Source organism: Agelaius phoeniceus, chromosome 1 (genome assembly GCF_051311805.1).
Source record: "Agelaius phoeniceus isolate bAgePho1 chromosome 1, bAgePho1.hap1, whole genome shotgun sequence".
Taxonomy (NCBI): Eukaryota; Metazoa; Chordata; class Aves; order Passeriformes; family Icteridae; genus Agelaius; species Agelaius phoeniceus.
The window spans coordinates 111,732,901-111,748,794 of NC_135265.1; the positions used below are offsets into that span (position 1 = coordinate 111,732,901).

Here is a 15,894-nt window from a genome sequence, read left to right on the forward strand (position 1 = left end):
TTTTCCACAAAACTGGTGCTCTTGATGGGTTCTCCTCTTCAAGGTATAAGCAAAGCTGTGAATTAATGTATTGGCAAAAGCTGACTGATGGCCTCTTGGGCAAAACGTCATGATGCAAGCTGGAGAGACTGTCACAGCATTTTGACTTTGTAATTAGTAGACATGAGGAAATAAATGCATCTTACACTTGAATACACATATTTTCTACCTTGATAATGCTGTGGCATTTCTTTGGAGCCAGTGGTAAACTTGTAGGATGCTTAACTTGAGCAGTGTGGTCATTTCTGCTGCCCACCATATGTTTTCACTGATATGGAGCAAATTGTGGCTGAGCTGGGTTGTGGTGAGAAGAGTCTTGTTTGACAGCATAGCATCTTCTTCTCCTGCAAGGGCAGGCCCTTGGCTTTATCCACTGCCACTCTTCCGGAGGCTGACATGCTGCAGTTGCGTTGTTGCTAGCTATTTTTAAGTTTATTTTAAGTAACTTATGTTGATTAAATTGTTAAAAAATACTTGTTGATTAAAAAATACTTGATGATCTCTCTTGTTGTACTAATACAGTAGATTGGGGAGATGAAGGAGGAGGAAAATACTCTCAATACTGGCAGAGAGTCTTAGGTGTCTCTACTCTTGGATCCTTTTGGATGGGTTTTCTGGATGAGGGAGAAAGTTGAAGCTTTTTCAAATGTGTAATGGAGACTTACTTACTTTTTGACATCATTGCATAGCTTAACACCTTTGTCAATTTGGTCATCCCGCAAGCAGGAATTAAAGTGACTTGGAAAGTAATAATTGTGGAATACTTAGCATCATTCTGACACCTGCTATTAAACACAAATAACTGAAGTGACACTGACTGTCCTATGGCTGATTATTTATTTCATCTGATAAATTTAGATAAATCTTCAAAAGGCTACTTTTGAGTAGCCAAACTACAAGCCTTTGGGTGCCACCTTCCTTTTCTGGTTTGATTTTTGGAGCCACTTATGTTCTAATTGTAGGAATACTTCTTGGTGATGAGCTGAGTAATGAACAGATAGATGGCCAGTGGCAATCTCTTGTAACTTCCTTGAAGCAGTGTATGAAGGCTGACACTGACAGTGGCCTTACCTTGACATGGTATTCCATTAGTCCCTTCACATTTCAAAACTTCTGTCAGAAGATTTAAGCAGAAAATTCAGCATATATAGGTGACTATAAAGTCTATTTTACCTGTACTGCTAAGAAGACTCAAGCTGACCCTGCTCAGCTGGATGCCTTACTGCTTTATGGATTCTTCTGTTCAACTGTGATTTATTTAAATAGTGGGATCCTTATATCAGAATGCTCTACAGATCTTAAAATAACTGCAGTTTCTTTAGCACTATTTGATGCCCTTAAGTAAAGTATCTTTTCTCAGGGCAGTGCTGTCAGAGGACAGACACAGCTGGCTTTTGTAGCTGCAGTCAAACCAACTTTCTAAATTTAAACAGTAAATCTTGTAGACTTGCAATTTTTCAGTTTTTGTCCACCTGACAGTCATGTATATAGGCAAAAATTTCCAACACAAGGAAGAAGACTGAAATTCAACTCTTTTGTGTAAGCTGGAAGAGGAGTTGCAAAGGATGTGGTATACAATTAAAACTCTCCTTAGATAGCTGAGATCTAAATAATAAACTGAGGAAGCAATATAACTGCCCAGTCAGATGTCACTTGGCCTGAAACAAAGTTTTTGAGGTGTGTTTGTAGCACTCAAAGGCCATACCAGATAAAGGATGTGCTTAGTATCCTGTGAATGGCTTTAGGATGATGTATTGTCTCTGCTGCAGCAAAAATCTTTCACTGGCATGCAGGGGCTACAGGCAACAGGTGATCATGGGAGAAAACCAGACAGAGAAATCCTATGATGGGCTTGTCAGATGACAGGGAACTTATTCTGTAGCTATTCTGTGGAACAGACCAACAAGAAACGTTTGTCTGACGGGTGGCAGTGATGTCTCTGGGCTCCCTTTGAAAGGAACCCTGAGCTACTGGTACAGTTCTGTCCATCAAAACAATGTGGCACAGAGGGATTGGATGAGGCTTTGTTGCAGCACTCACTGGCTGCTACTGCAAGACATTGGAGTGCTGCTTTCTGATCTGTGATGGTGAAGGTCTTATTTCAGGTTTTATTGCTTTCAGTGATACGTAATAAATCATAAATAGAATGTGTCTGTTCTGCAGTAGCCTAACTACCCATTTAAATCAACTAAATGGATTGGTGGTACAGGGTATAGGGCCTCAGAGTTTCCTGTACATGTCCTGCTGTACAGTGTGGTGTTTATATGTGGATTCTTGATGAAACTGTTTAAAACTTTAAATTTAAGTAAAGATTTGTTCAGAATTAGGCCTGAGGTAAAACTGAAAGGTATTTCTGCTTTATTCACAGCCCTAAGCATATGGGCTGGTCCTGGAAGGTGCTGGAGAGCCCACTGAGAGGTAACCAGTGGGAGCTGGGTGTCAGCTTGTGTGTTTGCAGGGTGCTGCAGCAGGGCCTGAGCTTCATGGGGGAGCCACACACTCTTTTATATGAGCTTAAATGAGGTGTAAGGGGCTTCCAGCCCACAAAACTGATTTTATTAGAACATAAAAATAAATGTGAGAAGAAAAAACACTTACCAGCAGGAGAGAAATCTGGTAGTGAGATTAAAGCTCCTTAATAATATATGTCTTCTATGCCCTATGTATCCTGTGCAGGAGGGTCCTTCCCTCCTATCTTTTCTAGCTGTCTAATGTTGTGACTTCTGAAGTTGAAGAAATTTTGTGCTGTCTCCAGTTTATTTCCACTTCTTGTTGAGTTTGCCTTTTGGTTCAAGCCCCTGGCACAAGCCCAGTGCTTTGCTCAGGCATCTGCCATTGTCCACTTGTGCATCACTTTGAACATGGAAGGGTTTCACTCGCAGCTCACCCCATGGAGTGCACTCACAGCAGTTAAATAAATAGCTCTGTGTGTGTGTAAACATAAAACCTCTTTGAGTTGGATTCTCTTGCCATGCTGCAGGATGCCTTTCAGTTTGTATCAAGCACAGACAGGGCCATTTCTCTGGGATGGGGACTGACCTTATTCCAGTTTAAAAAAAAAAAAAAACAAAACACTATGAAAGAAGCAGTAACTTGTGTTCCTGGACTTATTGAGTTCTTAGTGTCAGAGAACTGTCACATTGGCTTGAACATCCTTTTTCCCTGCATGAAATAGTAGGGGAAAGAACACAGCACTTCAAACAAGAAAGGTTGTAAGCATCTCTGCTGAAAAAGGAAAGCAGGAGTGTTCCTGGGATTAAAAACACTGCACTTCCTGGGGGAGCATCATGTCACCTGGTTAAAATTGGGACAAGTTCAGTTGTGTTTTTCTTTACACACCTTGTATGTCAAAATATATTGATAATTTTCGTATTCTGGAAATTAAACTTCAGCATCAATTTGCCATCAAACAGGAGTAGGAAAGCTGAACCCTGACATCTTGTCTTGGATTCAGCAGTTTCTCACAACCAACACGTCATGCCGAGGGAAAAAAGAACAACGCTGAAGTGAAACGATGTGGTGGTGCTCTCGACAGGCAAAAGGCATTTAGTTTGATGAGGTGCCAAACAGAGTCATTTGAGAGTGTTGTAAAGCCTTCCAGCTGTCTCGTGTATGCTAACTAACTATCCGGGTGACTTGGAATTTATCCCCGTGAGTATTTCACCAGAAGTGACCTTGCCTGATCCCGTGGCTTCAAGATCAAGTGCAGCTCGTTGCATTCTCCCAGAAATATTTCTGGCCATGGCTGCACTGCTCTGAGCATCCTGCCCACTGCTGAAGCATGGACTGTGTTTTCACAGCCAGGCTCCCCTCTCAGCTCCCTCCCTGCTTGCTGCAGGAGATGCTGCCCTGCTCTGTTGACTCATGTGGAAGGTGTGGCATGTTTCTACCAGAAATGGGAGGGTGTAAGAGAGTTGCAGCAGAGTGCAGCAGACTCTGAGATAGGCCCTGCAGGGAAATCAATTTTATGGGAAAACGTAGGTTGAAGCTCACATTTTTGCTGTGTGAGTTAATAAGCAATCCGACTACCAAAAAGGGAGAAATACTGGACTTGTACCACCAGCCTGCATGAAACTGCTCACTGGTTTGGAAGAGACAGACCTGCTTTCAGCTAATGTTGGATGCTTCAGCTGCAGACACTATGCAGCTGCTCATTTTTTCCACAAGTTACTACCTTGATTCATCTTGGGCATGTTCAGTTCAGTAACATCTTGTTATGGGGACTTTCAATAGCTGACTAATCTTGATGAAAACAGCAAGGCTTTGTTAAATGAATTCATGACTGGGAAATAAGGACTGTGTATCACAAGTTTTATTTAGAGCCCCAAAAACACCTTTTGTACATGTATTTTATATCTAGCACTCTTTCCTAAAGCAGTCATGCCTGAAAATATCTGATAGTTGCCATCTCAGGAGCCTTTGATGCAAGGAGTGTGAGTTTATGGAAGGCAGGAGGTGTGCCAATTGTTCTTTCAGGCTCAGCTGAAGGACACTCTGGCCATTCCAAAGGAAAACAGCTACTGGGAGGCTGCTGCTCCACAAGTGCCACAGTCTGAAGAGAGCTTATCTACAACATTAACACAGGCTGGGCTCTCAAGGGCAGATTGCATGTGCCTCTGAAGAAACAGTAAGACTTGTTACTCTGCACAGAATCTACTGTACTGACAGGTTTATGAGAGAAGGATATAAACAAAACCAAACCTTTCCAAACTCCAAAACTGCCAGGTTTGCTAATCTAAGCTAAAAGGCTTTGTCTTCTAAATGTGACAAATTGGCTTTTGTATAAATCTATGAGGGAAATAGTGTGCATGTAAATGACAAATCAATCCAAAGTAGCTGATTCTTCATTTAAGTGATGACTTTTCTTGATTGGTTTGGCCAGCAAATGAAAAACAGAAGTGTCTGGGAAAGGCAGTGAGAAAAGTATCTACACTTAAATTGTGTATACTATTTAAATTAGTTTAGTACTCTTCCAAATCAGTGCTTACACACAGTGTGCTGAAGGAAAAGCTTTGCAGAGCAGAATGTTGTGGAAGTTTAAATTCAACCTGATATTGTAAAATAACTTGAAAACTTCCCAACTGGCTTTTTTTCTAGTGGGTAAATGAAGCACATGTTCATGTTTGGGGGCTGATGCACTGTGTTCTGTGGCTCTTGTCTGCAGAACAACATGAAGAAACAATAATTCATGTGAGCTTTGTACTGCAGCTTCTTGGAGGAAATACTGCAGCTCAATAATGCAGCCAAAAGTTTCTTACATAGTAGAATTCAAATGCAGGCTATCCTTTCAGAACAAAAGAACATTAACTTGAGGGGTTGAGGCTTAGCAACCCATCTTTTGAACCCCTTCCTATATCACTTTGCTTTATTGTGTCATATCATGGAGTACTTAAATAAGGTAACAAGCTGTCACTCTTATCTCACAGACTGGAATATTTTTCCTTCAACTTGAAATTCACAAGCTGTGATCAGGTGGCAATGCCGTTGTAACTGAAGGAGTAAAAGGCATTTATACAATTTTCATATACAGTCCTGCCCTGAAGAACCTCTCTTTGGCTATTTTTGAGTTTCCCTTAATGGGGAAACTTCCAGCCCTACATGCACTCTAGATGCCAGAAAAGCTCAGTTGGTTCTGTGCCCTCTGTCAAATATGCAGGTTTCCAGTTTTAGCTGCAATTATTTGTGTGGGGTCATTACCACAGTACAAGTGTCCTCAAGCTTCAGTGCATTTTAGCTTTCCCATTTTGCAAGCAGGAGGCCCCCACTTTGTGGCAGACCTTTTGCAAGTGCAGGTTTCTGATCCTTACTGAAAATATAGGTAGCTGTTATATTTGTCAGTGAATTTCTTCTTCTCTTCATGATAGGAGGTGCTGCCCCTGGGTAGGGTAAGGAAATCAGCGCTCAATGCTTTGAAACATGAATAAATACCAAGCTGTATTTCTCTGCCTACTCCCCCAAGAGATCCAATCCTATCAAATCCCCAGATTTTGTTACCTGTGCCAAGCACAGCAATTGCCTCCTGCTTTCAGTCAAAATATGTGTGGAAGGGTGTGAAGTGTTGGTGGGCTGTTCCTCCACCTGGTAGATGAGGAGGGCTGAAGGATTGACTCAACACATGAGATACTAAAGGGGATCTGCCCCTTAGCAGGTTGGAGAAGGCTTAAAACATGCTCCTCCAGTGTTTCTTGATCACTGGGCTGTGACAATGTCACTGGGACTCCCTGCCCATGTCTCTCCACTGATTAAATTGTGTAAAGGATTAACATGGTCCTTTCAGCAGAGATGGGAACACAGGGATCATTGTCACACTATAGGTCCATGGAAAAGTGACTCTTCCATTTCACTGAGGAAAACTGGATGGTTGGGATTGATTAGATGAAAAGGAGAGACTTCTTTGGCTTTTGGTTTATGGGAGCACCTGTTATGATCTGTGCAGGACAAATGAGGTGATGCTACACACCCTTCAATGTCCCATCAGCTGTCACATGAGCACCTTATCTAATCAGAGGTTTACATTTTTACAAATTATAGCCTTAAAGCCTTCATAGGTTAATACATGCATAATTGACTGCAGGTAATCCATTCTGCTCACACAAGGCAGGAGTCCAAGAACTTTTACCTGCTTCACCAGTGCTGTAAAGAGAAAAACTTTTGGCTTTAGATTTATGTATTAAATATTATTTATTATAAATTTATTTCTATAGTATACATTTATTAATGTATATGCATACTATACATATATTCTGTATAGCAAACGTTAATATATTAATATAAATGTATACTATATTAATATATTTATGTAGTATACATTTTCATCTAATGACTGAAACAGAAATCAACTTACAAGACTTGAGCTGCTTTAACTATTGCCCCCAATACTGGAATCTGTTTTTACATCTTTGAGTTGAACCCCTTTTTCTGTTCAGCAATTTAAGGTAGAGAAAGTTGCCAGAACTGTTAAAAGGGCTGAGATTGCAGTTCATACCCTCACTCTTTCCTGGGTAAGGCAAGCAGGCAACAAGCAGCCTGCAGTGATACTTCTGCATGGAATCACTGGATGATACTGGTTGAAAGAGATAATCTTGTTCACTCCTGTTCAAAGCTATCCCAAACGGATCAAGTTGCTCAGGAACTTGTTGAGTTCTGAATATCTAGAACATTCAGATTTTCCAGCCTCACTGGACCTAATGTTCAACCACTCTCATGATGAAAACACTTTTCCTAACATGTAATCAGGATTTTCCCTGTTGAAACTTGCCTGTTGCCTCTTGCTGTGTCTGTGTTCTTTTGAGAAGATCCTGGCTTCATCTTCCCTACACCCTCCCCTTTAGGAGCTGAGGGCTGCAGTCATACATCCCCCACACACCTTAAAGCTTCTCATGTTCAGGCTGGAGCAACCCAGCTCTCTCAGCCTCTCCTGTATCATACCCTCCATCTCCTTGACTATCTTGGTATGGTAGGCTGGGCTCCAGAGTGTCTGTCACTGGTTTGTGGCTCCCCAGTACACAGGCACTGCACTTTTGCAATCCCTGAGTACAGCAATTACTGTCCTGGATCTGCAAGCCCAGCCCACCGTAGAGTTGCCCTCCTTTTCTGCAAGGACATTCTGCTGAGCATTTTTCAATTTGTTGTCAATTTTTCAATTTGACCCCTCAGGTCTTTCTTTTTTTTTTTTCCTTTGAAGTTTGTCTCCAGCTGGCTGGGACACAGCAAGGTCATTCCTTCCCTGGGGCAAGAATTTGCATACTTGATTTCCAGACCTGTTGTCCTCACCTCTTTTCTGGTCTGATATATGCACAGGTCTTGCACTGCTTTGGAGAACTTTTTTACTTTTTAAAGGAAGTTACTGAATTCTGCAACTTAGCAAGGACACCCAGTTGGTAAGTTTAGATGATTTGTAGGCAAAGTGCTCATAGTAAAGCACTAGGTTAAAACAGAGGGTTGGTAGGAGCATTCATCCCCCTCTGTCAAGCCACCTAAAAGATTTTTGCTGAATGTTCTCTGATGTGCTAAATTTTCTTCACTCACTGTAAAGAGAGATCTGAAAAAGGAATCCCACAATAGTGAGGGATTCAGCCCATTTAATCTCAAGCACTTGAACTGATCTACCTGCATTTTTCTCAGGCATAAGTTACTTTTTGAGTTAAAACATCTGTCTTTTAAATCAACTTGCTCTTCTAAATGTTTTCCTGGTGCTGAAGTTGGTACATTTTATATCCCTGAAGCAATGTTGAGAGTCCCCCAGACACTGCATAACACTCCTATGGAAGTTCTCTTTGGGCACTTCCTACTGTGCTTGTTCAGCAGGCTCATTTCCAAAGGTTGTCAGCTTGGATAATTCAGCTTCTTATTATTATGCTATCAGGACTCCTCATGTTAACCTCGGGATTTGCTGTTTTAAAAGAACTTCAGAAAATGGCTCAGGTCAGAACACAAAGACAGGCACTTTTTGTGCTTTTTTTAAACTTTTGAATGTATATTTTAATGCCTTCCCCTTGAACCTTCTTTTTACTTCTAAACTGATGATTAATCTATAAAATCCAGCTACAGAATGAAGCCTAAAATTGAATACAGGAAATGATCAATTTGGAGGCTGGTGGTGAGTTGACCTGGAGCAGAGCAGCTGCTGCTAGCTGTCTTCCATGTGCCTCTTACTCCCTCCACGTTGAACAGGGGAAGGCTGATGTGTGTTCTGCCTTAGCTCTGTGTATCCCCCAGTCTTTAGGCCATATCTGAGGAGTCTGTGTCTGCTTTCAAAGCTTGATCTTCCCTCCCACTCAGTGGAGTTATTCCCTGTGTCTGTTTCTGGCCAGCAATACAGATCCTGACATCCCAGTGTTGACGGGGCCTTGCTGGGTACTGTAAAACCCAGAAACTGTCCCAGATTTACTTTTCTAAATCTGAAAAAGAAAAAAAAATATTGATTACTTTGAAATTAGATCCCTTTTTGCTTCTGCTTCAGAGTGGATGGGATTCAGAGTTCTAGCAAAACTGCAGAGCAGCCCAGACACATAAATAAGGAGCAAACAGTTAGGGCTGGAATGCCTTAAGGCAATATTATTGCCAAATTCTTCATCATGGGAAACCTTAGTCAGTGCTGGCTTTTCTTTCCTCACTATAAAACATGCATTATCACAGCATAATTTTGTTTATAAGGAAATATTAAAAAGAAACTGCTTAAATTATTCTAGTGCATGAAACTAAGCAGAAACCTGATCAACTCTAGTTATTTTTAAACCAAGTGCTTTCTGTAAGATGATAGAATGCCTACCAGGAAAAAAAAAATCCAAACTAAAACATGAGTACATACAGAAGTGCATAAATAGCAAACTGCAGTCCATTGTGCAAACTGCAGACATGCAAACAAGATTGGTGGTTGTGTTGGATGTAGAAGTCAAGACACTGCCACTGCCAAGTGAGACAGACTTTTAGTTTTGGGATAGAAATTGAAATGTAGACATCAATGACTCTGAACTAAATTTTAAAGAAAAGGATGCCTCAAATAATTGAAGGAAGATTGTTTTCTCCAAATGGAGCAAAGAGAAATTTTTTTTGCAGATAACTGAGGTGTGGCAGCCTGCTGCAAAATACAAAGAATGATAAATACACAGTCTCATCTGGTCATCCTATTAGGTCTGCCACCTACTGCTGGATATACTGGTTTGGCACTGCTTGTCATGCAAAAGAAAGGGTTTGCCAAATCTGTCACACTAGCTGAGTAAAATCACACAAACTGAGCTCTGTTACACCCTTTCCAAGTTGGAAGATAATTACTGCGTCTCAGAGTTACCAGGCAGGAAGGCAGTGAAGGTATTTATTATTAGGAGGAGGACAGGCAGACTGCTGCAAAAAATGTAAGTGTTGCTGCAGTTGGCTGGAGCTTTGAACCCTGCAAATCACTTGGGTCATGGAAATTCCTCTTTACAAGAAGTTGAGGAGGGACAGGAGAGGACAGCAGAAATGACAGAAATTGGTTTACTGCTCTATAGGAAGAAAAATCTAAAGGTTTCCCAAACAGAGTAGAAGTCTTCATGAAAAGGGATGCCTGCTCTTTCCTACAAAGTTGCTAAGTAGGACATGCTTGAATTTACTTTGTATGTAAATGACCAAAAAAAGTTTGTTTGCTTTGTAAATGAGAGGGAGGAAACAGAGTCTTATAAGAAATCTCCAGGACCTTTTTTGTGCCAGTAGATGACTTGAAATCAGAGCACTGGAGAGAAGCAGAACCACTGGGACAAATCCGTGTTTGGAATGGGAAGAGCAAAAGAGGTGGGAAATGCTCGGTATCAGCACCTCACATCTTCTGGGACTGCCTTCCTTGTGAAGCACTCTGGGTCAGATTTGGTTTCTTGTAGTTCTGAAGCTGGAGATAGTATTCAACTCAGCTCTGTTTCTTGATTTCTTTGCTTTGGGTCTTTGCCTTTGTGCCTTCCCTGTAGTGCCACAGAGCCGAGGCCTGAGTAGATGCAGAGGAATTACTCAGGAACAGTGAGGCAGCACAGGGCTGGGCTGTTAGTTACTAGCAAGTTGAGAAATCTGCCAAATTGTGAAGTAAATGGGGGTTTTTGTTTTGGTTTTTGTGATTCATGCACAGCTCATAAAAACAGTCGTTTTTTTCCTTTGACACTGGAAGCTGTAAAATTAATGTTTCTGTTCATCTTTTCAACAGGAAAGCATATGTAAATAGTGATATACATGGTTTTCTGATTTACACTCTGAGTTTGTCCATTTCTGTAATTTGTCAAGCTATTCTCCACTCAGTAAATGCCTGGATAGCAGCCACATGGGGTTGCTTGAATTCTTTCAGTTGCTAAAAATAAGTTGGTTTTGAAGTTTTTTCTGTAAGTGCTGAGGATATTTGAGGCAATAATCAGTGACTGTCAGCCCATATTACAAATTGTTTCATGCAACATCGCATTTCCAGTCTTTGGCAGGGAGAAGAAAACAGATCTGTGCAGTATGGAAGAAAGCATCCAGTACGCAGAGAGACAGTAGCAGCAGACAGGGCTCAGTGCCCACAGGGGAAACACAGTTTCTGGAGACAAAGTTTTGAACTAGAAGGCATTTGATTTAAATGACTTTAATTACATTCTGTCCTAATTTTTCCTCCTTGGTCCTTCAAACTAACAACTATGGGTACAACTTTTCATATTACGACTGTAAGTGCCTCTGGATGCTGCTGTTCCTTGTTTACTACAGATTCTCTGATGTACTTCTTCCATTTAGTTGCTTTGCTTTCTACTTGTATTCTCATATCCCTCTTTCCCAATTCTTGTTTTGTTTGGGGTGTTTGTTTTTTTTTATTTGGGTTTTTTTTTTTTGGGTCAATATTCATTCAAATTAAATTCAATGCTTTACAGCATTTCCAGGGATATTATTATAGAAGCCCTTTCTGCATCAGTTTGTGTCAGTAGGTTCAGCACTGTTGGTGCAGGAATAGCTAGTCTGCACAGGGAGAAAAAAACATATGCTGAGACCAGGTAAGCCCTGGAGAGCAGCAGTCCTGCTGAATCCACAGGACACCCCAAGGTCCCATAAACTCTGAACTGTACAAGTTTACCAAACCTGCCCTCCACTAGCACTCATTAGTATCAAACAGGATATGTCACCCAGCAGCATCTGAAAAAGTGGCAAATGTAGGCTGCATACACAGCTGGTGAAGGAAAGGAAGGCACCCCTGAGGAACTCTCTGGAAGCCAGTGGCCCACTAGTCCAACCTCCCTCCCCTGGCTTTCACTTCCTGACTGTATCTGTAGCAGGATGAAACAAGGGATGGGATGGGGAGAACTGAATGCACTATGTGAACAGTCATTGGTTACTAATAAAAGCTACTCAATTCTATTAATAAACAGCTAAACTTGAAAGCATTTTATGATAAACATTGGTCTGTTTTCCCCCAATGTAATTCACTCATCAGGGAAATGGATAGTCTAATATGGAGAACTTGCAGATATGGGTAACTTTACACATACCTGCAAATATTTGCATTACAACACAATAGAGCAAAATATCAATTTCTGCCCTGAAAAAAAAAAAGCATAATCTTATTTATCTCTTTTACTACATAGGATTTTCTGAAACTACTCTTTAAATTGTTTTTATTTTTTTTTTCTGTATCTTAAGGTCTTTTCCATTTTCCTGATCCTCTACATCTTCATCCTCTTGTATTTTACCCCTTTTGCCTAAGTTTTCCAATGTGGAAGGAAGAATTTCTTCAGGTGTATTGATAGATGACTTTTAAGGAGATGGGAACCTACATTAAAAACAGTTCAGCCTGTGTGCTGTGGAGTTTTGAGGAACTGAATTGTGCTTGCTGGCTTTTGTAGAGTGGTGATGTGATGCCAGTGTCTGCAACTGAGAGCTGTGCGTGGCCTGCCATGAAAAAAAAGGACGTGGCATCCTTTTCTCCTCACCTTCATTGCACATCTTTATCCCTCCACCCTTTCAAAGGAGACTCCAGCTCTCCATCCTTACCTTCCTCACACCCACTGACTAGGACCTCTACTGCATTCCTTTGTCCACCTCAACTGAATTCCACCCCAATGATCCGGTGTTTCCTACCACTCCCTTGCCTGGTGCTGCTGCGGCATCTGGAGCCAGCAGGACGGGTTGAGGTGTTGGCATGGCTCACGGAGCAGGTGGAGACCTGGCAGTGCTGCTGCACACAGCAGCAAGTGCCAATTATCTCATGTGGCCACAGTGATTGCACTGCTCCCTGCAGCTCAGGTAAGTACCTGTTTGCAGGCAGAAAGGCAGGAGCTGTTGCTGAGATGTGCCTCTTTGGCTTGACCTGTGCAAGCATCAGCAGAATCAGCTTCCAAGTTTTAGGGACTTGTGCTATGATGATTTTTTTATTTGAGACAATATGAATGACATTCAGCATGGTGGTGTTACTCAAATCCCTCTCAAACTGAGGTCTACATACTGAAGACAATTAAGTACCTCTGTCTTCAATATGCTGTAAATATCACACTCTTCAGAAAGTATAGCATGGAAAACATTCCATGAGTGTATTGAGTGTCATATTTCTAACAGGATCACTACGTCTCTCCACTGCTGATGCCTGTTAGAATTTCTGGTCAACACCTCCTGGTGAGAGATGTCTTTTAACCATTATCCCACTTGTATGGATGGGACACTTGTTGGAGTAGTGCTGTCAGATCCCAGCTTAACTTCACAGGGGCACTACTTGGCCAAAAGTCAATATACCATGATGAATTTGCTGTTCTTTTGCCAATAGAATGCCTGAGGTTTTTCAGCTGTGCTGGAATCACTTTCCACATTAAACAAATGGAGGAAAAACAGTACATTGAAAAGCAAAGCTTAAGAGGCTTGGAGAGATTCAACGAAATGAAACAATAACATGTTTAATTCCCATTCTGGTTTGGCTTTAAGGTAGCTTCAGCCTTCCAGTTTGCTAGCAGCCCTCCTAAGTTCTCTGCCAGGATGAGTCACAGCTTCTGGAGCTGAGATCCAGTCCTTTAGACAAGCCATCTTTAAAGGTCTGACTACCTTTTCCACATGATAGTGAAGTATAGTGAGAATTGCTTAATATTTTCCACCTCTTCAAACAGGGGTTTTGAGGAATTTAAATTCACCTTCTTACATCCCTTGGTCCCTGATTCAGTCCCAGTACCCCTGGGATCCTGTTTGGTGTGGTTTCGTGCTGTTATGCAGAAATAGATGTCTTTGGAATACTCCTCCCTGCTGGGCTGTCTCAACTAGTTGACTAGGAATGCAAAACAAGCAATAACCAGAGCCCTGGTCTGACTGTAAACCATTATTTACCTGCTAGGAATGATAGTTCCTGCTGACTGAGGAGTCAAATTAAGAAACTGAGCCACAGAACCATAGTATGTAATTCAGGGCACCAGCTGAAATCTATACATGGTTGCTCCATCTCATGTTTCTGTAGTCTGTAATGTACCACTTGAGAGAACGGATGTGAGGACAAATTTAGCATTCATAGGCAATTCCCTCCAGGAACACAGAAGGGAATAGGCCTTAATGTGGCTGCTACAAGGGGGCAGCACCATGATTTCATTGTTAAGTGAGACACTTCAAAGGACTGCCAGCGTTTTTGTGCTGTATTGGCAAAACCACAGGCTTTCCTGGATTACAGTTACTGAGCTTCTCAATGGCAGATTTTTTTTCCTTCTGAAAAGCTGTTCGGGCAAGTGCAGCAAGGCTCCAGTTGCATGACACAACAGTCATAACTGATTGCCTGTGCTCGGAAGAAGCCTGGTTGGATGAAGAAAGACCAGTGTGCCTGGAAATCATGAATAAACTCTAAATGCAGCACTGCATGAGGGAGCTCATAGACCTGCTACTACATCAGGGGGCATCTGATTGTTGTGCAGATGTGTTGGACACTGAGCCATTGTGAACACAGCTGAATTAGCGCATTGTAATGAAGGATTTCTACTCATTTCAATTTTCAGCATACGACTGTTGCATCACTGCTCAGCCAAGGCAGACAAAGACCATCCAGTGAATCTTTTTCCTTTTTTTTTCCCTCCTATTTGGTAGCTGAACTAAAGATTTCATGTTTTCTTTCAGTGCCAAATTGCTGCAAGGAACAATTCAAGCCGGCAACCAGGGAAAGTGTTTGGATGCTCAAAGTAAGTATGTTTGTGCATTTGTGGTTTTTTTATCTAAGAACTTCTGTTTGATGTATGCAAGGTAGTAGCTAGATAACTTTGGTATCAATTACAAGTGATATTGCTTTCCATCCTCTTTGACTATGTAGTAGTCATGAAACAAAGCTGATGAAAGCTACACAAGTAGTCACAGACCTCTTAAATAAATAATAAATAATTTTATAATAAATATAATAAGTAATTTGTTTTTGTTTTTGTTTTTTTCCCCCCACTGGAATTAGAAGGAAATGGTGGCAGAAAGAAATTTAAAATAAAAAAAAAGAGGTGGTCAATGAGTCTGACTTCTCTCTTCTGCTTGGGAGATTTGAGAAATTGTATCCTTCCCTGCTTTTGTTTTGTTAACTGTTAGCTCTTCTGTACTTTATAAGTGCTGCCATCATAATGATAAACAGAAAAAGAGCAGATTACATGAAGCACAAATACGGAGTTAGCAATTTATGCCCCAGAGAATTCATAAGGTGCTGTCCCTTTTTTGATCCCCAACTATGGGAGTTTAACTTCAACCATCCAGCCTTAAGCTTGGCATCTGTGAAATGTGCTCAGGAAGTCACCTGAGGAAAGTGATATCAGACCAGTGATATCAGACAGGAGGCCCACAAGGTGGCAATGTTTAGAAAGCCTTCAGAAGGGATGTGCCCTGAACAGATCCGTGCTTCCTGCAGTTGCCATCACTTGCTGCCCTTGTACCATTTCTGCTGCATCGGTGCTGTTAAACAGAAAATGCCAGTGTTGCCAAAATCGAGCATAGGATAGCTGGTACTAAACCTCTTGTTTGAACGGGTTCACCATTAGCAATGCTCACCATGCTCTACTGGATACCATTCCTGCCTTTTCCCTTGGAAGGAATGTGCTGCAGCATTAGTGGTTTTCAATAGCTTGGGGCTTCCTTATGCATAGCTAGGAATAAACATATGCATGGCACTGAAATGATGCTCAGGTTGTGTAATGAAGAACTTCCATTTTCAAAACATACTGCTGCATTTTTGCTAATGCTTGCAAAGCTGTTACAGTGTGTAAATAAATGCTAACTTTGGATGTAGGAGGCAGCTCATTTTGTAGTGATACTTTGTGCTTCACAGCTAGAAGTGAAAAGACTCGCTTTGCTGTGAAACTGGGGGGTTGCTCCAGGTTATGTAATGCCCTGGAAAAAAAAAAAAAAGAAAAAAAGGAAAGAAAACTTAAATATGTTTGCAGA

The 15,894-nt window shown here is 41.3% G+C and overlaps 1 protein-coding gene across 2 annotated transcripts in view; it reads left to right on the plus strand.

Annotated features, from left to right (window-relative positions):
• MAPRE2 (microtubule associated protein RP/EB family member 2) overlaps window positions 1-15,894 on the plus strand; it is a 97,309-nt gene that overhangs the window by 11,712 nt on the left and 69,703 nt on the right. For both annotated transcript variants that reach the window (XM_077185367.1, XM_054629155.2), the window contains one exon: window positions 14,599-14,660. The gene's annotated coding sequence lies outside the window, so the exon portion shown is untranslated. Of the gene's footprint in view, window positions 1-14,598; window positions 14,661-15,894 lie in introns of those variants that run through there.